Below are 28,000 nucleotides of genomic sequence, written 5' to 3'. Positions count from 1 at the left end.
CCGACTGGGGCACGAGTGCTTGCTTTGGTGGGAGTCCCTCCCATTGCCCATGGAGCAGGGGCTGGTGTGGGAGGAGAGAGGCCTTGATGGTGGCCCTGCCCTTCATTGTGCCACTCAGCACTGACGCCTTCCATTGTAGTCCATGCTTCCTCCAGGAGCATTCCTGGCTGTGGAGCCCCTCGCTCCCATCCCCTCAGGCTGTCTCCATGCAGCCAACAGCAGTCCTCTACTTAGGTCTGCTCTCCAAACCCCATGTTTCAGCACCCAACCCCCGCCAGCACTGGCAAACCCCTGTCTCAGGCTGGGGTGCCCAAAACTGTGGCACAGACTGTCCGTCAAATTCTCTCTCTGTCCTACCTGCCACAGGCCCACTGCTACAATTTCCTCTGATAGCCCTCAAAGATTCCCTCCATTTCAGCTGATCAAGCTGCCAGTGAGGGGGCCTCTCCAGTTGTGTTAACCTCTCATCTCCTTCAGCTCCTCTGCAAGAGGAGGAGCTAATCCTGTTTCCTCTTTTCTTTTTCTTTCTTTTCTCTCTTTTGTCCTACCCAGTTACGTGAAGATTTTTTCTTGTCCTTTTAGGTGTCTGAGGTCCTCTGCTAGTGCTCAGCAGGTGCTCTGTGTGAATTGTTCCACTTCTAGATGCATTCTTGATGTACTTGTGGGGAGAAGTGAACCCCAGGTCCTCCTATTCTGTCATCTTGACCCAAACTCTGCATAGGTGCTGTAATTGCTGAACTTAGGACACAGTCTAAACTTGTACCAACCCTTTAAGAAATTGCTGATTGCTAAGATTTCTGCAAACAAAGAAATTGGCTATATAATTTCCAATGCAATGAAAAAGATTGGAATAAATGGTGTAGACAGGTTAAAGGATAGAAAACCCCCGAATGATGAACTAGAAATTATTAAATTATTAAGTTAAAGTTTAAGTTTATATTTCTTCATATTTTGTATACATCAAAAGATCATAAATGTGTATTTCAGGATGTCTGTATTCTATTGAGTGAAAAGAAAGTGTCTAGTCTATTATACTGGCCGTTCAAATTGCCAATGTTCATTGTAGCCCTTGATAAAAATTGCTGAAGATATTGATGGAGAGGCTCTAAATACGCTCCTTTTGAATAGGCTAAAAGTTGGTCTTCAGATTGTAGCAGTCAAAGCTCCAGGTGTTTGTGACAATAGAAAAAAACCTGCTTAAAAACATGGCTATTGCTACTGGTGGTTCAGTGTTCAGAGAAGAGAGATTGACCCTAAATCATGATGATGATGATTTTCAGACTCATGACTTAGGAAAAGTTGGAGAGGTCATTATGACCAAAGATGAAGTTCTGCTCTTAAAAGGAAAAAGTTAGCAGTCTCAAATTGAAAAACATATTCAAGAAATCAATGAGCAGTCAGATATCATAACTAAAGAATGTGAAAAGGAAAAACTGAGTGGACTCTAGCAAAATTTTCAGTAGAATAGCTGTGCTGAAGGTTAATTAAACAAGTTATGCTGCAGTGAATGAAAAAATATTTACAGATGCCCTTGATGTTCCATGAGTTGCTGTTAAACAAAGCATTGTTCTGGGAGGGGGTTGTGTTCTGCTTTGCTACACTTCAGCCTTAGACTCACTAATTACAGCTAATGAAGATTTTTTAAAATGATATAGAAATTATTAAAAGAACACTCAAAATTCCTGTACTGATCATTGTTAAGAATGTAGATGTTGAAAGATTATTGATAATTGAGAAAATTATGCTAAATTCCTCAGAAGTTGGTTATGTTGCTATGCTTGGAGCTTTTGTGAATATGGTGGAGAAGGGAATTATTGATCCAACTAAGGTTGTAAGAACTTTATTGGATGCTAAAGAAGAGAAAGATCCTGGAAATCAGTGGAATGGGTGGTATAGGGGGTGATAAGTTCTAATTCCTAGAACAGTGCTTCATCATTACTAATGAACTATGACAGGATGCTTGAGACAATGTTTCTCACCAATAATTTCAGGGAAGTCAGTTGAAGAAAATGAAGAAAAGGTTGTCTGATATTTAAGAAACTCAATTACTAGTTTCAGTTGACAATATATAATGATTTCCGTTGTTCATGCTTATAGATAATTTATTTTGTATTTTTAAATAAAAAGTCATTTGCACAATCATAAAAAAAGGATATGTGAAAGAGTACCTATAGTATGCGATCCTTTATGTAAGAAAAAAGGGCAATGAAAAAAACACATTTATCCACTAATCTCTTCAAAAGAAATATCAGAAAGATAAATCAGAAACTAATGAGATTCGTTACCAATATAATGTGGGTAGGAATGGAAATGAAAGAACGTAAAAGGGATGATACTTCTTTAAGTATACTTTTCTGTGTAGCAGTGTCTTATAGGATGTACCCTCAAACAAAAATATATGACAAAACCAGGATGTAGGGGGAGCCCAAAATGGAATACAAAAAAATAATAATACTACAAAAATACCTAACTGTGTTACAAATGAATGGCATAACCATACTTGAAGGGGATAGAGAAAAAAAATAATTCACTTAGTAATTTGCAGAAACAATATTTTGATTGTATACCATACACAAATATATACTACTGTCAACTTAAAAAATATTCACAACCTAAAAGTTGAGAGTTATGTTCTATTTGGTGGGAATTTTTAGGACTTCAAGCCTGGGAGGTAGCATCTCAAGTAACCCTGAGAGAACTGCTTCAAGGAGGCAAGGAGGGAAACCAGGTTATATATTATAAAAGTTTTGCAACAAAGGGCAGGTAGTCTGGATGTCAAAAGATTATTGTTAATTAAAGAAAACTAGATATCTCAAGTTAAGTAATTTAGTGCTTTCCTATGTATGGGAAGATGCAAGAGTCTGGGCTCACTGAAATCATTCCTCATGATATGTATCTCAGACACCTGGGGCCACTATCCTGTATTTTCACATCCTGAGATTCCTCAGGGCTCACCAGCTCACCGTTGGCAGTGGCTGCAATCGCTGATGACAGTGACATCCTTTGTTACTGATATGGCAGTCAGTATTCAATTGATCAGCCACCTTATTAAGCAAACATCAGTTTATTTATTCGAAGATCATAAATATCAATATAGTGAATCATTGCTAAAGCAGACAGATTATTTTCAAAGTATACACAATACACCTCTGACCTGTGTAACTCAAATTTATTCACCTAATTTGGTTCAAAACAACTTTCTAAAAATAAAATTATGAAGAGAAGAAAATTATTCATGTGTTACAGCATACTTGTGTTTTAGTCTGTCTAAACTTTTTCTCATTATATAGAACTTGATTTATATGGATTTCATCTATACATTCCCTTTGGGGAAAAAAACTGAAAATGAACAAAATAGCAGCCACTCTTTGAAAATATCAATAAAATACACTTCTTTAACTTGGAACACTATTTCTATGAGAGCGACTTTAAGAAGATATTACAGGGATGGTGATATAGGAAAGAGAGGTTATATCATGAAATAAATGTTGATTAAGCACGTTCCATACATTATAGGCAATTTTGTTGATATAATCTTTTTAAGATGAGGCATCAGTCCTTAAGGATTTGGAACTATATAGTCCTTGAGGCTTAATTCTACTCTGGCTCAGCAATTTACTAAAGCTGTACTATTGGACAAGTTTAAAACCTCTCTAAACTGCTGTTTCACCCTCGTAAAATGGGGATACCACAACATTTATTTTGAAAACTTGTGAGAATTAAATGTAAAATATTCTGAAAATAATTGGCTGGAAATAAATGCCAGTGTTTCTTTCCTTTACCCTTTATGACAGCATTTTTTGAGAAGATTCAGCTTTAAAATACATGGATGTTATGGGTTATAAATCATCATATATGTAAAGAATTGTTATTATTAATAATTAGAAAAATGGCTTGAATTTACTCTTATTTATCAAGAAAGCCAATCTCACCAAATGAATACACATATTGGTCGATTCATTTCTGTGGCCAACATCTCATACTAGGACACTGGAAAGTATTGGTGGATATTTTGCCCTATAATAAAGAACTGGTATATCTAATTCATGTTAAACTGTCCAAGAGATTTATATGTAGAATATCTAGATAGAAAAAGTAAAATCTTCAGATAACGAAGATAAACTAAAGGGAACTGTAAAGGTCTATAGGCATATTCCTATTCATACTATGTCAGCCATTTAATTCACTAAATTTTTTATCTTATTTGGAATGAGAAAATATCATAGAAATGGAAATGCAAACTTCCTCCCATAGACATGAAGATTTCAAAGTCAATTCATATTTGCTTCTCAATAAAAAGATTATTTCAACACTTCAAACAATCCTATTTTTGTGCATAATTTAAAAATCACATTACTTGTACCATTTACCATACTTAGTGAATCTTTTTCATGTAGTTTTTGTTGTTGTTGTTTTGTATTTTTAAACACTGAAAAAGCTTTGAGTGAATTACCTATGAATAAATCATTGCAGTCCAGATTTAAAAGTACATTTGACCTCAGGCTATTCCTCATAACTAGTGAATGCTCAAAAAATATGAAAACAGTGTTTAAAAAAGGCACTGGAGAAATGATTTCATAAACAGAAACCATATATTAAATTTAAATACAATTCAGAAAGGTAAATATTGCTCAATATTTTTTTGTATATGATGAGATGTTTAATTTCATGATGGAGATATAAAAATAGTGTTTATCATTAGAAATCTAAGCAAAACTCTTCTACTAAGTAACAGGTTACTATTTCAACATAGTACAGAAAAACATTCTGAATACATTTAATTGTGTGCCTATGGACACATACTCAAAGGAAATTTATAAAATGAAATTATTTGTTAAAATGATAGGATTATGGGAACTTTCTAATTTTTCTCTAATGCTTTAATAAATTAAACCCATGCTTAATCTACAAAAACACCATCATGAATTATATATTCCAATTTCAACTGCAAGTGTTTTTTCTTTCCTGAATGATCTGTGGGAACACAAGCTTTCAGTAAATTTTCAACTACCTGTTTCTCTATCTTGTATGAGAAGCTTTTAAAATTGGGTTTGTTGTTAAATTACTCAGGGAAAATGGTTCAGGAATTATTAATTAATATATGCTAATTAAGAACATAAAATATTTTAAAGATGCACAAACAGAAACCAGAATGGAAATTTAAAGTAGCTTGTGACCATTAAAGTAACAAAAAGACAATTTAACAATTATTAACAACTGACCCAGAGGACCAGTAGTCAGTGTCAGAACAGCTGTCAGTGAAACAATTAACTTGTGCAGTGGCAGGCTCTGGAACTTGTATGGTACTTAGTGGTACTTAGTGAGCACAGCTATGCTAAGCTAATTTTCTTTGTTATAATGATAATATAGAAACCACTAAACTTAGAAAGGCCTTTAGACAAAGTCTACATGATTTAGGTTTTACGAAATATTTTTTGAGCTTCTTTTATGTGAGAATTGTAGAAATTATATCTCAACTTCCAAATTCAAATTTACAGAAACATTATTTAGAGGCTATATTTGATAAACTAAAATTAAATATTTTTTGCTTTTTTAGTAATTGATGATCTCAATATTATTTTTGTAATTTTTAAACTAAGAATTACAAAAATTAGTTGTGAAATACTTTAAATTCTAAAAAACAAGAGAAACCAAATCAACATATAATTGAGACAAAGTTATTGGTGCAACTTTTATATATAAGATATTGTGCTGGAGAATATGTGTCACAAAATTAGACTGTGTTCAATTTCTTAACATTTTAATTAACTGATACCACTTCTACATAACCTTGTTGACATTTCCCTATAATAAATGATGGACAAGTCCCCATAGTAAAATAATGATATGTCACAAATTAACAATGACCTCAATCAACAGTTGAGCCTGGCACCTAAATATTATTAGACCTAAGACTAGTATAATCTACTATAAAATAACATCAGTTGTCTTTCAAAATGTAATTGGTTCATATTTAGTAAACCCATCTTAATGGATGTATTTCCAAATAATTATTTTATTCAGATTCACTAGGAATCTGTATTGCTCAAACTAGACATGCCAATGCAGATATTTATTCAACTGCAATGATAACATCTACTTTAGAATGTAATACAGTTATACTGCACAGAATGACTCTGTGATCTTAAGCAAGTTGGAACAGACCCAGAAATCTGTGTGTATGTGTGCATGTTTGTGTATATTCTGACTGTTTCATCAGGTGTCTTTGAAAGCCTTCTATTAATAAACAGTCTAGATTAGGTTTCCTAATGTCCACAAAATGATAGCAGTCAAAGCATATGCTTTTCTGGTCTCAAATGCAATGGATTCACCATCAACCAACAACTCAGAACTTGCTGTCATCGAGGTCAGATTGATGACAATCACAATTGATAGCTGTTCAATTCTTTTATTTTTTAATCTGGCATACAGATATTATATCTTATGGAGAATTTCTAAACAGTGTGTTGTCAAATAAGTATAAGACTGATCTTTGGATTGAGGCGGGAAAATATCAATTACTTGTTTACTATGTTTCACTTTGGCACCCTGCAGATCTGCCAACCATGACAATCAAAAGATGCTATAACTTACAATACTATGGCATCTATTCATTACATTTGTTGCAGGCATGTTTTTGAGCACGTCTTCTATTATATATCACCGTCTTCCCTATATGAAGTTCCATGTTTGAAACATATTTTAGAATTTAACACTAAAGAAATCTTTCTTTCCATCCATGATCAGGCATGTTTTGTACCCACTGGAAGTAAGAATATGGAACTTATTCTGATTTGATGGCCAAGAAGCCTACAGGCAGATGTTTCACTCTAATTAATAGTCAATAGATTAGTATAAGAAATCTGGTCAGGAAGATACCATTTACATCAAGATAAAAGTAATAGGAAGGCTGCACAGAAGATAGTGAATTTGAGACAGGTCTGAGAATATGGAATATATTTGGATATTAAACAGGCATAAAGGCCTCAATATAGCTCTGTTCTGGCTAGAATACGATAGGTTGCTATAACAAAAAACCCAAACATTTCAAGATGAAGACAAAAGAAGTCGTAACTCAATAGTGGGTTTTCAAGTTAATGGGAGAAGGGCTTTCCTCTATTTGGTGTTTGGGGACCCGGGATCCTTTCATTTTGTAGTGTTGGCATCCTGTAAAGCCATCCCTGTCATCTGCCATCAGCTAGCAGGAAAAAGTACAAAATACACAAAAGAGGTGAAATGTGTCAGGCTTGAAAGTGGCTCATCATATCATTTCTACTTAATTTCCGTTGGGAAAGACTTACTTGCTCAGCCACCAGTAACTGCAAGTGAGACCCAGAAATGTAGTGTAACTGAGTGCCAGGAAGAAGAAGTGAATAGATGCTAGTGGACTCTTCCACAAATATTTAAAAAAATAAATTACATTTAAAATATAAATAGGTATAGTAACAAGCATAATTTTTTCTTAGACAATGTCTATAATTTCTCTGTAAATTTCTTATCCATTACAACTATTTCTTTTTCCATATGCAAAAATTTTAGCTATATTCTCAAAGGTTTTGGTTCTGTAATAAATCCTAGATTGATAGGACACCAGCCTATACTATAGCACATTTTATAGTTCTGATTAAATGTAGATTTCATTGAGTGCATAGAAGGAAGAACAGACTTCCATTTACATAAAAAAGTAAAATAATTTTCTTACTTCTACAGTACAACTTGATAATATATATATTTCAAATGATTTTCAGAGGTTTTATTTATCACTGGACTCTCAACTACCTTAACTTTAATAATTTTTTTAACATCTTTATTGGAGTATAATTGCTTTACAATGGTGAGTTAGTTTCTGCTCTATTACAAAGTGAATCAGCTATATGTATACATATATCACCATATCTCCTCCCTCTTGTGACTCCATCCCACCCTCCCTATCCCACCCCTCTAGGTGGTCACAAAGCACCAAGCTGATCTCCCTGTGATATGTGGCTGCTTCCCACTAGCTACCTATTTTACATTTGGCAGTGTATATATGTCCATGCCACTCTTTCACTTAATCCCAGCTTACCCTTCACCCTTCCCATGTCCACAAATCTATTCTCCACGTCTGCATCTTTATTCCTGTCCTGCCCCTAGGTTCTTCAGAAACATTTTTTTTATTCCATATATATGTGTTAGCATATGGTATTTGTTTTTCTCTTTCTGACTTACTTCACTCTGTATGACAGACTCTAGATCCATGCACCGCACTACAAATAACTCAATTTCATTTCTTTTTTATGGCTGAGTAATAGTCCATTGTATACATGTGTCACATCTTATTTATCCATTCACCTGTTGATGGACACTTAGGTTGCTTCCATGTCCTGGCTATTGTAAATAGAGCTGCAGTGAAGATTGTGGTACATGACTCTTTTTGAAATATGGTTTCCTCAGGGTATATGCCCAGTAGTGGGATTGCTGGGTTGTATGGTAGTTCTATTTTTAGTTTTTTAAGGAACCTCCATACTGTTCTCCATAGTGGCTATATCAATTTACATTCCCACCAACAGTGCAAGAGGGTTCCCTTTTCTCAACATGTTCTCTAGCACTTATTGTTTGATGATGGCCTTTCTGGCTGGTGTGAGGTGATACCTCATTGTAGTTTAGATTTGCATTTCTCTAATGATTAGTGATGTTGAGCATCCTTTCATGTGTTTGTTGGCAATCTGTATATCTTCTTTAGAGAAATGTTTATTTAGGTCTTCTGCCCATTTTGGGATTGGGTTGTTTGTTTTTTTGATATTGAGCTGCATGAGCTGCTTGTAAATTTTGGAGGCTAATCCTTTGTCAGTTGCTTCATTTGCAAATATTTTCTCCCATTCTGAGGTTCTCTGTTCGCCTTGTTTATGGTTTCCTTTGCTGTTCAAAAGATTTTAAGTTACATTAGGTCCCATTTGTTTATTTTTGTTTTTATTTCCATTTGTGTAAGAGGTGGGTCAAAAGGATCTTGCTGTGATTTATATCATAGAGTGTTCTGCCTGTTTTCCTCTAGGAATTTTTTAGTGTGTAGCCTTGAATTTAGGTCTTTAATCAATTGTGACTTTATTTTATGTATGGTGTTAAGGAGTGTTCTAATTTCATTCTTTTACATGTAGCTGTCCAGTTTTCCGAGCACCACTTATTGAAGAGGCTGTCTTTCCTCCATTGTATATTCTCGCCTCCTTTATCAAAGATAAGGTGACCATACCTACATGGGTTTATCTCTTGGCTTTCTATCCTGTTCCATTAATCTATATTTCTGTTACTGTGCCATTACCATACTGTCTTATTTACTGTAGTTTTGTAGTATAGTCTGAAGTCCAGGAGCATGATTTTTCCAGCTCTGTTCTTCTTTCTCAAGATTGCTTTGGCTATTCGGGGTCCTTTATGTTTCCATACAAATTGTGAAATTTCATGTTCTAATTCTATGAAAAATGCCATTGGTAGTTTGATAGGGATTGCATTGTATCTGTAGATTGCTTGGGTAGTATAGTCATTTTCACTATGTTGATTCTTCCAATCCAAGAACATGGTATATCTCTCCATCTGTTTGTATCATCTTTAATTTCTGTCATCAGTGTCTTATAGTTTTCTGCATACAGGTCTTTTGTCTCCTTAGGTAGGTTTATTCTTAGATATTTTATTCTTTTTGTTGCAGTGGTAAATGAGAGTGTCTCCTTAATTTCTATTTCAGATTTTTCATCATTAGTATATAGGAATGCCAGATATTTCTGTGCATTAATTTTGTATCCTGCTACTTTACCAAATTCATTGATTAGCTCTAGTAGTTTTCCAGTAGCATCTTTAGGATTCTCTATGTATAGTACCATGTCATCTGCAAACAGTGACAGCTTTACTTCTTTTCTGACTTGGATTCCTTTTATTTCTTTATCTTCTCTAATTTCTGTGGCTAAAACTTCCAAAACTATGTTGAATAATAGTGGTGAGAGTGGACAACTTTGTCTTGTTCGTGATCTTAGAGGAAACTTTCAGTTTTTCACCACTGAGGATGTTGGCTGTGGGTTTGTCATATATGGCCTGTATTATGTTGAGGTAAGTTCCCTCTATTCATACTTTCTGGAGGATTTTTTATCATAAATGGATGTTGAATTTTGTCAAAAGCTTTTTCTGCATCTACTGAGATGATCATATGGTTTTTCTCCTTCAATTTGTTAATATGATTTATCACATTGTTTGATTTGTGTATATTGAAGAATCCTTGCATTCCTGAGATAAATCCCACTTGATCATGGTGTATGATCCTTTTAATGTGCTGTTGGATTCTGTTTGCTAGTATTTGTTGAGGATTTTTGCTTCTATGTTCTTCAGTGATACTGGCCTGTAGTTTTCTTTCTTTGTGACATTTTTTGTCTGGTTTTGGCATCAGGGTGATGGTGGCCTCATAGAATGAGTTTGGGAGTGTTCCTCCCTCTGTTATGTTTTGGAAGAGTTTGAGAAGGATAGCTGTTGACTCTTCCTAAATGTTTGATAGAATTCGCCTGTGAAGCCATCTGTTCCTGGGCTTTTATTTGTTGGAAGATTTTTAATCACAGTCTCAATTTCAGTGCTTGTGATTGGTCTGTTTATATTTTTTATTTCTTCCTGGTTTAGTCTCAGAAGGTTGTGCTTTTCAAAGAATTTGTCAATTTCTTCCAGGTTGTCCAATTTATTGGCATATAGTTGCTTGTAGTAATCTCTCATGATCCTTTGTATTTCTGCAGTGTCAGTTGTTACTCCTCCTTTTTCATTTCTAATTCTATTGATTTGAGTCTTCTCCCTTTTTTCCTTGATGAGTCTGGCTAATGTGCATGTGCATCTCTTAGCCAAGACGGATTCTAGTGAAGAGGCCTATGGATAGTTGACATCACTTACTATGGAGTGGCACCTCCTCCTTTTTTGACCTCCAAGGAGTTTTTCTGCACATGTGTAATCAGGGAGGTCTCCTTGACTTTGAGAATGAGGAATATGTGGTCTTTTATCTCTTATCTGAGCAGGACCCAGCTTCCTCCATCATTCTGCTTTTATGGAGTTTATGTCCACAGGGGACAAACTTCAGCTGTTTGGCCTGGTGCCCATATATCTCCTACCTCAAATTCCCCCGAGAGACATGGAACACAAGAAATCTTTATTGGGAGGATGAAGGGCAAAGGTCTGTCTTCCGTAGCTTTTTCAGGCTGGCAAGGGACTTATTGTCCTCACCTAGTTGGGTCACGGAGCTCTCGTTCAGTCTCTTTAAGGGGCCCAGGGTGACTTCTGTTGTTATTCCAGCAGGATCTGTTTCAATAAGTGGCTGGAATCTCTGCCTAACTGTCATCTTGTCTGGGAAACTGTTGTGCCCTTAGAAAGAACAAGCTAGACAAGTAGATTACGAAGGCATGGGCCAAAAATCAGTAAAAGAATTATTGTAAGCAGGGGCCAAGCAGGAGTAAGAACCAGGTTACATATGATAGCAATTTTGATCCTGGTCCAGATAGAGTCAGTGCTTGGGTTATCCTGAACAAAGGAATGGAGCCATTTGGGATGGTCATATACATTTTTGATGTACTTTTCTATTAGCTCAGTATGATTGATATAGGTGTAACAGACCCAGTTAGATGTAGTTGGACAATTTGGACATTAGTAAACAAAATAGATCTCATTTCTTTTCAGGAGAATAAGGCTGAAACCCAGTCTGGACCTGGTACTTTGGAGAGACTTGTAGCCAGGTAGCCAGTTATCTAGTTTTATCTAAGCAGGTTTTAACTTTTAATGTGGTAATTAACACATAGATAACAAGTGTTATTGGTCATTATACATGTCCCTTCCTTTTGTTAATGTATGATCTGAAGCAATTTGATTGTGTAAAAAACGTAATAGTTCCAAGAGGAGACCTTTAAAAAGTAAGGTTGTAGTCACCAACCACCAACTGACATTGTTTTGAGAGTGGCTGGTGGCATCCCAAGTCTGACATAGCTCAGAAAACTCAAGTTCTTAGCAATACAAGGACTTGTCTGAAATCACACCCATAGTGTCACCTAGTTATTTCCTTGGATGTCTAAACCATAGCTACTCCATTTTGACTTTTAGTTGTAATTTTCTCCTTAATAGCCAAAGCAGATGTCACCATCAATGGTGTTGGTGTTTCTCTAGGTATGAGAAGATGCAAGAATTGGGGCCTACAAAATCTTCTCCTGAAAGTATCTAACTATCTGAAGGCCTATTCTGCAAGTTTTTCCCAGAGCACAGAGTGCCTCATTCCTGACCTCCATGCTGAACTCCTTTCAGGGGGTGTTGAAAGTCAGCAGCTGCAGTGGCCATGATTTAATCTTCATAGAGGTAAATAGCAAGTACCAGTTTCCAGCTGGCAGGGCCTCTTCATGGTCATAAATTCGACCATCTTTTGGGGGGGGTATTTCATGACCATTTTGTCCCATGGTGCTAGGAATGCTCATTCCCAGGTCTGACAAAGATTTCACTGATAGGCGACTCAATGTGCTTTTACAGGACTAGGCCTTGCAAGTAGCAAAAATTCTCTGGGCCACCTGTCTTACTAGTCTCTTATGATCCAGGAAAATATTCCCTCTTTTTGCTCCTTCTCATATTTAGAGTTACAATATTACAATCATTGATCTCATATGGGATTATATATCATCATTTTATCAGAGGCTCAGTCATACATTTGGTAATTTAAGAAACAACAATTTTCTGAAACAGGCAATATAGAAAATAATATATCTAGCAGTATTAGTAAGTTCACAATTAAGAATTTAAGTCAAGACCTTCCATTAGGTGTAGCTCAGTATATCCTCAGGTCGTCTGACTTAGTCTGTTCTGTACCAATCCTTATCGTTAAGGGAAAGTATATATTGGCACTGTCCATAAGGTACCCAGCTCACTTTCCTAGTGTTACTAGACTGATTAGCCTTAGAAGGATTTAATTGTTCCCAGCATAGAGAAGCCTCTAAACTTAAATTACCATAGCCTGGTGTTAACTACATAAATCCATCCCATAATTGTGGGAGGTTTTATTTCTTGGCTGAAATTTTGCTTGTTGCTCTGATTGAGCTTGAGTAATAGAGGAAAATTCACATCCATGACCAGGGTCAGAGCAAGTATTATTAATCAGCTAGGTGAGGGGATTCCACCTAGTAATAGCAGTAGTGGACTGAACATGACTGTAATTCTCTCTTCTAGAAAAAATTCCCTAACAGCTGGCCAATAAGAGCCTTGGAGTGGAGAAAACCACCAAGGTGACCCATAGGGCTAGAAAAAGTAATTGGCCACAAACCCAACAATTGGATTGATTTTACAACTAACATAGGATCGTGTCCATGATAGGAAAACATTTGATTCATAGGCAAAGGTACAAAAATTCAAGAAAACATTAAGCAACTGGAAAAAGAAGAACAAAGAAAACCCAAAGTTAGTAGAAGGAAAGAAATCATAAAATAAGAGCAGAAATAAATGAAATAGAAATGAAGAAAACAATGGCAAAGATCAACAAAACTAAAAGTTGGTTCTTTAAGAAGATAAACAAAATTGATAAACCTTTAGTCAGACTCATCAAGAAAAAAAGTAGAAGACTCAAGTCAATAAAATAGGGGTGAAAAAGGGGAGATCACAAATGATACCACAGAAATACAAAGGATCATAGACTACTATGAGCAACTATATGCCAATAAAATGGACAATCTGAATGAAATGGATGAATCCTTGGAAAGGTACAACTTTCCAAGACTGAACCAGGCAGAATTAAAAAATATAAACAGACAAATCACAGGTAATGAAGTTTAAACTGTAATTAAAAATCTTACAACAAATAAAAGTCCAGGAACAGATGGCTTCACAGGTGAATTTTGTCAAACATTTAGAGAAAGGTTAACAACTATCCTTCTCAAACTCTTCCAAAAAGTTGCAGAGGGAGGAACACTCCCAAACTCATTCTACAAGACCACCATTACCCTGATACCAAAACCAGACAAAGATACTACAAAAAAAAGAAAATTACAGACCAATATCACTGATGAACATAGATGCAAAAATCCTCAACAAAATACTAGCAAACAGAATCCAACAAACACTAAAAAGATTATACATCATGATCAAGTGGGATTTGTCCTGGGATGCAAGGATTCTTCAGTATACTCAAAACAATCAATGTGATACACCATATTAACAAATTGAAGAATAAAAACCATATGATCATCTCAATAGATGCAGAAAAAGCTTTTGACAAAATTCAACATTCATTAATGATAAAAACTCTCCCAAAAGTGGGCATAGAGGTAACCTACCTCAACATAATAAAGGCCATATATGACAAAACCACAGCAAACATCGTTCTCAATGGTGAAAAAGTGAAAGCATTTCCTTTAACATCAGGAACAAGACAAGGATGACCAGTCTAGCCACTATTATTCAACATAGTTTTGGAAGTCCTAGCCACAACAATCAGAGAAGAAAAATATGTAAAAGGAATCAAAATTGAAAAAGAAGTAAAACTGTTACTGTTTGTCAATGACGTAATACTATACATAGGAAATCCTAAAGATGCCACCAGAAAACTACTAGAGCTAATCAATGAATTTGGAAATGTTGCAGGATACAAAATTAATGCACAGAAATCTCTTGCATTCCTATACACTAACAATGATTATCAGACAAAGAAGTTAAGGAAACAATTCCATTCACCATTACAACAAAAAGAATAAAATACCTAGAAAGAAACCTACCTGAGGAGGCAAAAGAACTGTACTCAGAAAACTATAAAACACTGATGAAAGAAATCAAAGATGACACAGATGGAGGGATATACCATGCTCCTGAATTTGAAGAATGAATATTGTGAAAATGACTATACTACCCAAAGCAATTTACAGATTCAATGCAATCCCTATCAAATTACCTGTGATATTTTCCACAGAAGTAGAACAAAAAATTTTACAATTTGTATGGAAACACAAAAGCCCCAATTAGCCAAAGCAATCTTGATAAAGGAAAATCATGCTGAAGGAATCAGTCTCCCAGACTTCAGACTATACTGCAAAGCTGCAGTAATCAAGACAGTATGGTACTGGCACAAAAACAGAATTATAGATCAATGGTACAGGATAGAAACCCCAGAGATAAACCCACACACCTATGGTCAACTAATCTATGACAAAGGAGGCAAGGATTTACAATGCAGACAATACAGCCCCTTCAATAAATGTGGCTGGGAAAACTGGACAACTACATGTAAAAGAATGAAATTAGAACACTACCTAACACCATACACAAAAATAAACTCAAAATGGACTAAAGACCTAAATGTAAGACAGGACACTTTAAAACTCTTAGAGGAAAACATAGGACCAACACTCTTTGACATAAATCACAGAAGATCTTTTATGACCCACCTCCTAGAGTAACGAAAATAAAAACAAAAATAAGTGAATGAAACTTAAAAGCTTTTGCACAACAAAGGAAACCATAAAGAAGATGAAAGGGCAACTCACAGAATGGGAGAAAATATTGGCAAATGAAACAACAGGCAAGGGAGTATCTCCAAAATATACAAATAGCTCATGAAGCTCAATAGCAAACAAACAAACCAATTAAAAAGTGAGCAGAAGAGCTAAATAGAAATTTCACCAAAGAAGACATACAGATGGTCAAGAGGCATATGAAAATATGCTCAACAGTGCTAATTATTAGAGAAATGCAAATCAAAACTATAATGAGGTATCACCTCACACTGGTCAGAATGATCATCATCAGAAAATATACAAACAACAAATGCTGGAGATGGTGTGGAGAAAAGGAAACCCTCCTGCACTGATGGTGGGAATGTAAATTGATACAGCCATGTGGAGGACAGTATGGAGGTTCCTTAAAAAACTAAAAATAAAACTACCGTATGACCCAGCAATCCCACTACTGGGCATATACCCTGAGAAAACCATAATTCAAAAAGACACATGTACCCCTCTGTTCATTGCAGCACTACTTACAATAGCCAGGACATGGAAACAACCTAAATGTCCATTGACAGATGAACGGATAAAGAAGATATGGTACATATATATAATGGAATATTACTCAGCCATAACAAGTAATGAAATTGGGTCATTTGTAGAGATGTGGATAGACCTAAAGTCTGTCATACAGAGTGAAGTATGTCAGAAAGAGAAAAACAAGTATTGTATATTAACGCATATATGTGGAAAATAGAAAAATGGTACAGATGAACCTATATGCAGGGCAGGAATAGAAAGGCAGATGTAGTGAACAGACGTGCGGACACAGGGGTGGAAGGGGAGAGTGGGATGAATTGGGAGATTAGGTTTGAAATAAATACACTACTATGTGTAAAACAGATAGCTAGTGGGAACCTGCTGTATAACACAGGGAGCTCAGCTTGGTGCTTTGTTGTGGCCTAGTTGGGTGTGATGTGGGGGAGAGGTCCAGTAGGGAGGGGATGTGTGTATATGTATCGCTGATTCACTTTGCTGTGTGGCAGAAACTAACACAACATTGTAAAGCAACTATACTCCAACAAAAACAAAAAAAGGAAACAAACAGACAAACAAAAAACATTATAAATGATCGTACAAGTCAGGTCCAGGATCTTGGGCTAGCTGTCTACTTCTGGTGTCATCTTCTTTTCGTCCTAGTGTGAGTGTAGTTCCTCCTGTGTTTGAGCATTGTTTTAAGGTGAGTTTGAGGTCAACAGTCCTCCCTATAGGCCAGTCCAATTCAGGGGCCCTTTGTGAGTGGAAATGAATTCAAGAGTCAGTTCCCTTTAGTTTCACTGTGCATGAGCTAGTTAAGAGTCCCTGATAAGGGTTCTTCCATCTAAGCTGAAGATAGTCCTTTAAATTATGTCTTTTCCAGTATGCATAATCCACTGATTGCAGGTCGTGGGGCATCTGACCTTCATTCAAAGATAGATTACTGAGATAAGCTTCAGAAACAAACTTAGAGTGTCCTTTAAATAATTCAATTAAACTTTACATTAACATAACATAACAGCAAGGAACTATCTGGGAGGTGTGTTTTAGTAAATACAGACCTCCATTAACAAAATTGGAATTTAATATTCACTGAAACATAATCTTTTTCTCTCTAAAGTTACCCTTGTTTTTACCAAACATAACCAAATTAAGAGTAATTTGTTTGCAAAATAAGTCTGGTTTCAATAAACTTAGCCTACTATACTTGATCATACAGGTTTTTTGCTTGCTGAAACTTTTATAATGAGTCTCAGACTGGACTTTAAAAGACATCTCAGTACTAGGAAATTCACGTCAAGGGCTTATCACAGATTTCACTTAACAGATCTAGGTGAATTCATCCCTTTTCAAGGCTGCAAAATACCTGGAGATTTCTGTAACGGTTAGTGAGGTGTCCTTCCTAATTTATCTGATAAAGCTGCTGGGAACCTAAGAGATTCCTATCTCTGGAGTGAGCAGATAGAGAGAAAAGACAAAAGTTTCAATTCTGCTTACAAAAGTATAATTTATCAAATTAAGTCATAGTAAGTGTGAGGGGAAGGTTTCCTTATACCTGGAAAACGCAGCTTCAAACAGTAATTTTTCAGATAGAAGCCATAAAAATTATAACCATATTTACCAGTTCAATCAGTTCTTTTGTTAACTTTTTATGAAGCCATCAGGTTTTTCATTAGAATTCTTCAACTTCTTACACAGTTCAGCATTATGGTCTGAAAGTCAGAAACTTGTATTAATCAAAAAGTCTTTTCTATGAGTCTTCTTGAAGAGGAAGCATTTTTTCAAAGCATTAGATTGAAACTGTGTCTATAATGATAAAAACCTTAAAAAGGCACATTTAAAATCTGATTACAATGTAATTGAAAAAGAAACTTGGTTTCTGATGTACATACAACAGTTTAAGATAATAACTAGAATTATGACTGATAACATTTTACCAGTGCATCTCAGAATTTTAGGAATTCCATATAATTACTAGAATATCTATATTAATAACATTTACCATACAATATAACATAAGAATCTTTATCATTCATTAGACAATGCTTCCCATGTAATTTATCATGCCAAATGAACCTAATTAGTTTAATAGCGCTCTTTGGGATGTTTCAGGGGCCCTTTGAAGCATCCCAAAGTTAGCTACAGGTCAAAAGGACTTCATTAGAAATTTTTGTTTTGAATTTAATTTTATTTATATTTTTATACAGCAGGTTCTTTTTAGTTATCTATTTTATAGTTATTAGTGTATATATGTCAATGCCAATCTCTGAATTCATCCCAACACCACCAACCTACCCTGGCTTTCCCCCATTTGTGTCCATACATTTGTTCTCTACATCTGTGTCTCTATTTCTGCCTTACAAATTGGTTCATCTGTACCATTTTTCTAGATTCCATATATATGTATTAATATAAGATATTTGTTTTTCTCTTTCTGACATACTTCAGTCTGTATGACAGTCTCTAGGTACATCCACATCTCTACAAATGACCCAATTTCGTTACTTGTTATGGCTGAGTAATATTCCATTGTATACATACAACACATCTTCTTTATCCATTTGTCTGTCAACGGGTATTTAGGTTGCTTCCATGACCTAGCTATTGTAAACAGTGCTGCAATGAACATTGAGGTGCATGTGTCTTTTTGAATTATGGTTTTCTCTGGGTATATGCCCAGTAGTGGGATTACTGGCTCATATGGTAGTACTATTTTTAGTTTTTAAGGAACCTCCATACTGCCCTCCATAGTGGCTGTATCAATTTACATTCCCACCAACAGTGCAGGAGGGTTCCCTTTTCTCCACACCCTCTCTAACATTTGTTGTTTGTAGATTTTCTAATGATGATCATTCTGACCAGCGTAAGGTGATACCTCATTGTATTTTTGATTTGCATTTCTCTAATGATTAGTGCTGTTGAGCATCTTTTCATCTGCTTCTTGGCCATCTGTATGTCTTCTTTGGAGAACTGTGTATTTAGGTCTTCTGCCCATTTTTCACTTGGGTTGTTTTGTTTTTTTAAATATTGAGTTGCTTGAGCTGTTTACATATTTCGTAGATTAATCCTTTGTGCATTGCTTCATTTGCAAATATTTTCTCCCATTCTGAGGGTTGTCTTTTCGTCTTGTTTATGGTTTCCTTTGCTGGGCAAAACTTTTAAGTTTCATTAGGTCCCATTTGTTTATTTTTGTTTTTACTTCCATTACTCTAGGAGGTGGGTCAAAAAAGATCTTGCTGTGATTTATGTCAAAGAGTGTTCTTCCTATGTTTTCCTCTAAGAGTTTTATAATGTCCAGTCTTACATTTAGGTCTTTAATACATTTGGAGTTTACTTTTGTGTATGGTGATAGGGAGTGTTCTAATTTCATTCCTTTACATGTAGCTGTCCAGTTTTCCTGTCACCACTTATTTAAGAAGCTGTCTTTTCTCCATTGTATAACCTTGCCTCCTTTGTCATAGATTAGTTGACCATAGGTTCGTGGGTTTATCTCTGGCCTTTCTGTCCTGTTCCATTGACCTATATTTCTGTTTTTGTGCCAGTTCCATATTGTTTTGATTACTGTAGCATTGTAGTATAGTCTGAAGTCAGGGAGTCTAATTCCTCTAGCTCTGTTTTTTTTCCTCAAGATTGCTTTGTGTATTTGGGGTCTTTTGTGTCTTCATACAAATTTTAACATTTTTTGTTCTAGTTCTATAAAACTGTCATTGGTAATTTGATAGGGATTGCATTGAATCTATAATCGCTTTAGGTAATATAGTCATTTTCACACTATTGATCCTTCCAATCCATGAACATGGTATATCTCTCCATGTGATGGTGTCAGCCTTGATTTCTTTCATCAACGTTTTATAGTTTTCTGAGTACAGGTGTTTTACCTCCTTAGGTAGGTTTATTCCCAGGTATTTTATTCTTTTTGTTGCAATGGTGAATGGGATTGTTTCCTTAATTTCTCTTTCTGATCTTCATTGTTAGTGTATAGGACTGCAAGAGACTTCTGTGCATTAAGTTTGTATCTTGCAACTTTACCAAATTCATTGATTAGCTCTAGTAGTTTTCTGGTGGCATCTTTAGGATTTCCTATGTATAGTATCATGTCATCTGCAAACAGTAACAATTTTATTTCTTCTTTTCCAATTTGGATTCCTTTTATTTCTTTTTCTTCTCTGTTTGTTGTGACTAGGACTTCCAAAACTATGTTGAATAATAGTGGCAAGAGTGGACATCCTTGTCTTGTTCCTGATATTAGAGGGAATGCTTTCAGCTTTTCACCATTGAGAATGTTGTTTGCTGTGGGTTTCTTGTATATGGCCTTTATTATGTTGAGGTAGGTTCTATCTATGTCCACTTTCTGGAGAATTTTTATCATAAATTGATGTTGAATTTTGTCAAAAGCTTTTTCTGCATCTATTGAGATGATGATATGTTTTTTTATTATTCAACTTGTTAACATGGTGCATCACGTTGATTGATTTGCAGATATTGAAGAATCCTTGCATCCCCAGGATAAATCCCATTTCATCATGGTGTATGATCATTTTAATGTGTTGTTGGATTCTGTTTGCTAGATTTTGCTGAGGGGTTTTGCATCTATTTTCATCAGTGATATTGGTTTGTAATTTTCTTTTTTTTGTAGTATCTTTGTCTGGTTTTGGTATCAGGGTGATGGTGGCCTTGTAGAATGAATTTGGGAGTGTTCCTGCCTCTGCAATTGTTTGGAAGTGTTTGAGAAAGATGTATGTTAACTCTTATCTAAATGTTTGATGGAATTGACCTGTGAAGCCATCTGGTCCTGGAGTTTATTTGTTGGAAGACTTTTAATCACAGTTTCAATTTCATTATTGGTCTGTTCATATTTTCTCTTTCTTTCTGCTTTAGTCTTGGAAGGTTATACCTTTGTAAGAATTTGTCCATTATTTCCAGGTTGTCCATTTTACTGTCATAGAGTTGCTTGTATTAATCTCTTACGATGCCTTGTATTTCTGCAGTGTCTATTGTAACTTCTCCTTTTTCATTTCTAATTTTATTGATTTGAGTCCCCTCCCTCTTTTACTTGATGAATCTCACTAAAGGTTTATCAATCTTGTTATCTTCTCAAAGAACGAACTGTTAGTTTTATTGATGTTTTAAATTGTTTTCTTTGTTTCTATTTCATTTATTTCTGCTCTGATTTTTTATTTCTTTCCTTCTACTAACTTTGGGTTTTGTTTGTTCTTCTTTCTCTAGTCCCTTTAGGTGTGAATTTAGATTGTTTATTTGAGATTTTTTGTTTCTTGAGGTAGGATTGTACTGCTATAAACTTTTCTCTTAGAACTGCTTTTGCTGCATCCCACAGGTTTTGGATCATTGCGTTTTTGTTCTCATTTGCCTCTAGGTATTTTTTCATTTCCTCTTTGATTTCTTCAGTGATCTCTTGGTTATTTAGTAATGTATTGTTTATCCTTAATGTGTTTGTGTTTTTTATGTCTTTTTACCTGTAATTTATTTCTAATCTCATAGTTTTGTAGTCGGAAAAGATACTTGATATGATTTCAATTTTCTTAAATTTACTGAGGTTTGATTGTGAACCAAGATGTGATTTATCCTGGAGAATGTTCTGTGTGCACTTGAGAAAGTATAATCTGCTGTTTTCAGATGCAATGCCCTATAAATATCAATTAAATCTCTCTGGTCTATTGTGTCATTTAAAGCTTGCATTTCCTTATTAATTTTCTAATCTTGATGATTTGTCCTTTGGTGTAAGTGAGGTATTAAAATCCCCCCCATTATTGTGTTACTGTCGATTTCCTCTTTTATAGATGTTAGCATTTGCCTTATGTATTGAGATGCTCCTATGTTGGGTGCATATATATTTATAAGTGTTATATCTTCTTCTTGGACTGATCCCTTGATCATTATATAGTGTCCATCCTTGTCTCTTGTAACATTCTTTATTTTAAAGTCTATTTTATCTGATATGAGTATTGCCACCCAGCTTTCTTGTGATTTCCATTTTCATGGAATATGTTTTTCCATCCCCTCACTTTCAGTCTGTATGTGTCCCTAGGTCTGAAGTGGGTCTTCTGTAGACAGCATATATATGGGTCTTGTTTTTGTATCCATTCAGCTAGTCTATGTCTTTTGGTTGAAGTGTTTAATCCATTCACATTTAAGGTAATTATAGATATGTATGTTCCTATTACCTTTTTCTTAATTGTTTTGGGTTTGTTTTTGTAAGTCCTTTTCTTCTCTTATGTTTGTCACTCAGAGAATTTCCTTTTTCATTTGTTGTAGAGTTGGTTTGGTGGTGCTGAATTCTCTTAGCTTTTCCTTGTCTGTAAAGCTTTTGATTTTTCCATTGAATCTGAATGAGATCCTTACTGGGTAGAGTAATCTTGGTTGTAGGTTCTCCCCTTTCATCACTTTAAGTATACTGTGCCATTCCCTTCTGGCTTGTAGAGTTTCTGCTGAGAAATCGGCTGTTAACCTTACGGGAGTTCCCTTGTATGTTATTTGTCATTTTTCCCTTGTTGCTTTTAATAATTATTCTTTGTCTTTAATTTTTGTAGTTTAATTACTATGTGTCTCAGCATGTTTTTCCTTGGGTTCATCTTGCTTGGGCTCTCTGCACTTCCGGGACTTGGGTGGCTATTTCATATCCCATGTTGGGGAAGGTTTCAAGTATAATCTCTTCAAATATTTTCTCAGGCCCTTTCTCTCTCTCTTCTCCTTCTGTGACCCCTACAGTGTGAATGTTGTTGCGTTTAATGTTGTCCCAGAGGTCTCTTAGGCTGTCTTCATTTCTTTTCATTTCTTTTTCTTTATTGTGTTCCACGGCAGTGATTTCCACCATTCGGCTTCCAGGTCACTTATCCATTCTTCTGCCTCATTTATTCTGCTATTGATCCCTTCTACTGTATTTTTCATTTCAGTTATTGTATTGTTCATCTCTGTTTGTTCTTTAATTCTTCTAGGTGTTTGTTCTTTAATTCTTCTAGGTCTTTGTTTAACATTTCTTGCATCTTCTCAATCTTTGCCTTCATTCTTTTTCTGAGGTCCCGGATCATCTTCACTATCATTTTTCTGAATTCTTTTTTCTGGACAGTTGCTTATCTCCACTTCATTTAGTTGTTTTTCTAAGGTTTTATCTTGTTCTTTCACCTGGTACATAGTCCTCTGCCTTTTCATTTGGTCTATCTTTCTGTGAATGTGGTTTTTGTTCCACAGGGCGCAGGAATCTAATTTTTCTTGCTTCTGCTGTCTGTGCTCTGGTGGATGAGGCTATCTAAGAGGCTTGTGGAAGCTTCCAGAGAGGACATACTGCGGGTGGGTAGAGCTGGGTGTTGCTCTGGTGGGCAGAGCTTAGTAAAACTTTAATCCTCTTGTCTGCTAATGGGTGGGGCTAAGTTCTCTCCCTGTTGGTTGTTTGGCCTGAGGTGACCCAGCACTGGAGCCTATGCGTTCTTTTGTGGTGCAAATGGCAGACTCCAGGAGGGCTCACACCAAGGAGTACTTCCCAGAACTTCTCTTGCCAGTGTCCTTGTCCCCGTGGTGAGCCACAGCAACCCCTTGCCTCTGAAGGTGACCCTCCAACACTAGCAGATAGGTCTGGTTCAGTCTACTAAGGGGTCACTACTCCTTCCCCCTGGGTCCTGATGCACACACTACTTTGTGTGTGCCCTCCAAAAGCAGAGTCTCTGTCTAGCCCAGTCCTGTTGAAGTCATGCAATCAAATCCCATCAGCCTTCAATGTCTGATTCTCTGGGAATTCCTCCTCTCATTGCCAGACCCTCAGGTTGGGAAGCCTGATGTGGGGCTCAGAACCTTCACTCCAGTGGGTGAACTTCTGTGGTATAATTGTTCTCCAGTTTGTGAGTTACCCACCCAGAGGTTATGGGATTTGATTTTATTATGAATGCACCCCTCCTCCTGTCTCACTGGGGCTTCTCCTTTGTTTTTGGATGTGGGGTATTTAGTTTGGTTAGTTCCAGTGTCCTCCTGTCAATGATTGTTCAGCAGTTAGTTTTGATTCTGGTTCTCTCACAAGAGAGAGTGTGCACACATCCTTCTACTCTGCCACCTAGAACCTATCTATCTCCCTCATTAGAATTTGATTTAGGAAGTTTTGTCAAAAATATCAAAAGGTTTAGAACAGTCAGTCAGTTAGGATCATAGATCACTGTGAAACAAAAATTATTCACTTAGCCAAAGTAAGAATAAAAGATTTCAAAGGCTAATACAGAACAGATAACATAAAACGTAAAAAAAAACTTAAAATCTGTTATCAAAGGCAGTTCAACATTTTAATAAAACTTGTCCTCTTAACAGAGAGGAAAGCCAAATTCAAATTTTGCCCCAGCTTACTTTTAAAATTTATTTACTCAAATTCATTCTAAACTTAGTCAATCCTGACCATGCACAAAACTCTTTTCTCAGGGTCCACTTTCCACGAACCTTTTTTAACACTTTCTGTATTCATCACTTTATTTTTCTATCTAAAAGCAGCCACCTGTAAGTCAGACCTACTTCCTTTTCCCTTAATAAAATGCAATTTAATTCTTTATACCTTCTTTAGTGAAAACACACATCCTACTTTCTTTAAGCAACCACAAACTGTCCTTTATGTCAGCACTCTGTAGGTTGGTAAACATAAATCCAAATAATAATTCTTTGAAAAAAACATGCTTTCTTATAGAAAATATCTCAGTGTGGCACCAAACATAGTTATTAATAGTTCTAAACCTTTTGTTTCTCTGTAAAAGGAGGCCAATGTTCAGTAATTTATGTGTCAGTATTTATTTTATTCCTAAAAGTTCACCCAAAGTTTTTACCTCATTTTCATTTTCTTTCCTTAAAGTTTCTTCACATTGAGTTACTTTCCTTGCTGACAGATTTGTAACAGATACAACAAGATTTTGTTTAACTTATATTAAACCTATGTGCAATAAAATATTACACTTAGTGTTGATGACTCTAAAGACATGTGTATATTAATTAGATTGACAAACTTATACATTAATACCAGATATTAATTTAATACTGAATTTTTCCCAGTTCACATGAACTTGAAATTTATTTAGCTTAATTTCTTTTGTATTTAGAATTGTTTGATTTGTAAGCACTTACTTTTTTTAAGCCAATTAAATAGAGCTCATTTACAAATAAATCTCAGCAATATTATTCAAACACAGAGACACATACTGAGACATACATATATCCAGACAGACACAATGAGAGATCGAGCTTCTTTTTCTAAACGTAGTCATGAATCAGATGTCACAATATAAAACTCACAAGTTTATAAATAACAGTTGGAATAAGAAAAATTTTAAAAGGCTTCTTCCAGTTTTGGTGTTTTTTTCCCCTCAGTCTCAAGAATTAGAGATGGTCTAGGTAAGGTAAGTGTTTTTCAAGCCATTTTCAAGCCATTTTTCCATCCCCCAACTTAAATAAAGGCCAGACAAATGTTAGAGCAGAACCTAAGTTTTCCTTTTCTCAGTCCATCTGGCTTAACTGCACTCCTAGAAATGAAGTCCAGCATCCTGGAAACATTATTAGGAGGCACCTGAAGGAGATTCAGAGTGTCCTCTGAATTTCCTTTGAATCCTGTGCTTGATGGGATTTTGAGCATCCTCTACTCTCCCATGAACCCCTGATTAGACGTGTCTGATCAACCAGGCCCCTTGCAGGTGGGGACCCCAATAGGGGACGTTTGAACCATTGCTAGTGCATTGCTAGGGCTGTCCTTGAGCATTGTGGTCTGCTTAAAAGTGGCCAGCCCAATAGGCTGTCCACTGCAGTGTATGGACTGCCACGGCCTGGAATGAAGGGGGAACTCCTGGAGGAATTGGAGTTGGCCGCAATGGAAAACTCCATGGGGGTCAGGACCAGAGGGCCTGAGGGGTGGAACTGGAAAAGAAAGTGAAGCAGTGAGCAAGAGAAAGAGAGAAAAAGGGAAAGTCAGAGACCTCAAGCCACAGCTGGGCGAAGCCCGCAATTTACCTTAAAGTCCCGGGTTTCAGCACCAAATATGATCTCGGGTGGCCTCGGCCTAAAGCTGCTTGAAGCAGGGTTTCAGTTTCCAGCCAGAGATTGAGGTTGGGCAGCGGCAGTGAGAGCGCTGAATCAGGGACAAGGCCCTGGCCCGTCAGCTGTGTAGAAATGAATTTCCACATTGAGATGGAAAGTAGTGAAGCAAGTAAAGTGTTTATTAGGAGGAAAAGGAATACAGTACCTGTGGATAGACACATGGGCAGGCTCAGAGAGAGAAAGTTGCGCCCTCGTGGTAGTTTGAATCATTTATATGGGGCATGTCTTCTGGGTTTCCTTTGACCAATCATCTTGCTTTGCCTGGTTTTAAGTCTGTATTTGGCATATCTCAGGGTCCTCCCATGTGTGCGTGCACATCTCCTAGCCAAGATGTATTCTAGGGAAAAGGTCTATGGATAATTGACATCACTTACTATAGGGTGGCGCCCCCTCTCTTTTTGACCTCCAGGGAGCCTTTCTGTGCATGTGTAGTTGGGGAGGTCTCCTTGACTGCGAGGGTGAGTAATATGTGGTCTTTTATGTCTTATCTGGGCGGGGCCCAGCCTCCCCCATTATCCTGCTTTAATGGAGAATGAACTTTGCTGTTTGGCCTGGGGCCCATCTATCGCCTATCTCATTTTTACGAGAGTCTGGAAGATCTCACAGGTTGTGATATGACAGAGTGCTATTATTCATAAAGATTCATTGGTAGAATCTTCAGAGATAACATATTTGTCTCTCTGAGGGATTCTCAATTTTCAAATGTGTAGGCAACTCTCTTTATAAGAAAATTTGCATACTTTTTACTTCAGTGAGAGAGCAATTTATTAAAAGAAACTTGATAGCAGAGAGTTAAAAACACCAGTCACCTAAAATAGAATTGATTATTTTCTTACCAAATGATATGCATATTCAAAGTCCTAAATGAGGTCTCTTTTTTGTGTTTGGTGGCAGTGATAACTTTTTTGCCTAGTAAACTAATGTCTCTTGAAAGGAGCTAAAATGGAAGCCTGAGTTTACTGTTAATGCAGGCACTGATGAAAGGAGAGGGAATGCCGTTCCATTCTATTGCTCCCTTGGCAGCTTATTCCTTTGAGCTATCAGGGTATTGAAATGGAAAAGATTTGTGCTTGCTGAAACTCCTAAAGCAGAATTCTTGTCAATTTTAATCAGTGGCCTACTTAGAAATTTGGAACCAAAAACAGGACACAAGGTGAACACATGAATGAGCTTACATCACAGGTATGTCTGTTGAGCTCCATATTTGAGCCATTTACAGTGTTGCAGCCTTTATTCTTTTTTTTTTTTTTTGCAGTACGCGGGCCTCTCACTGTTGTGGCCTCTCCCGTTGCGGAGCACAGGCTCCGGACGCACAGGCCCAGCGGCCATGGCTCACGGGCCCAGCCGCTCCGCGGCACATGGGATCTTCCCAGACCGGGACACAAACCCGTGTCCCCTGCATCGGCAGGCAGACTCTCAACCACTGCGCCACCAGGGAAGCCCCAGCCTTTATTCTTAAAAGATTTCTCTCTCTCTCTCTCTCTCTCACAGTCTCTCTCTCTCTCTCTCTCAACCTCTTGCTCTCTCTCTGTTTTTTGATATGAAGAATTGACTTTTTGAATTATTTTTAAATTTAAAAGAAAGTCGACTGATAACAGTTTAACTGTATGGCATTTATTTCTAGAACAGACAAGCTGAACCTCTTCAGACATTAGTACCTGGTCTTGGTACCCAATTTTTCATTTTAAGTTTAGAAAGTGCTATAAAGAGTTTTCGTTTTCGGACTTCCCTGGTGGCGCAGTGGTTGAAAAGAAAGTCGACTGATAACAGTTTAACTGTATGGCATTTATTTCTAGAACAGACAAGCTGAACCTCTTCAGACATTAGTACCTGGTCTTGGTACCCAATTTTTCATTTTAAGTTTAGAAAGTGCTATAAAGAGTTTTCGTTTTCGGACTTCCCTGGTGGCGCAGTGGTTGAAAGTCCGCCTGCCGATGCAGGGG

At 36.4% G+C, this 28,000-nt stretch overlaps 1 protein-coding gene and 1 pseudogene across 4 annotated transcripts in view; both read left to right on the top strand.

Annotated features, from left to right (window-relative positions):
* GRIA4 (glutamate ionotropic receptor AMPA type subunit 4) overlaps nt 1-28,000 on the top strand; it is a 487,613-nt gene that overhangs the window by 102,243 nt on the left and 357,370 nt on the right. The gene's annotated exons all lie outside the window — the stretch shown is intronic.
* Nucleotides 87-1,903, top strand: LOC103080770 (60 kDa heat shock protein, mitochondrial pseudogene; annotated as a pseudogene).

This window comes from Lipotes vexillifer, unplaced genomic scaffold (assembly GCF_000442215.2).
Source record: "Lipotes vexillifer unplaced genomic scaffold, Lipotes_vexillifer_v1.1 scaffold1581, whole genome shotgun sequence".
Taxonomy (NCBI): domain Eukaryota; kingdom Metazoa; phylum Chordata; class Mammalia; order Artiodactyla; family Lipotidae; genus Lipotes; species Lipotes vexillifer.
Note: the sequence above shows the minus strand (reverse complement) of the source record. Positions and strands in the feature narration are given on the sequence as shown.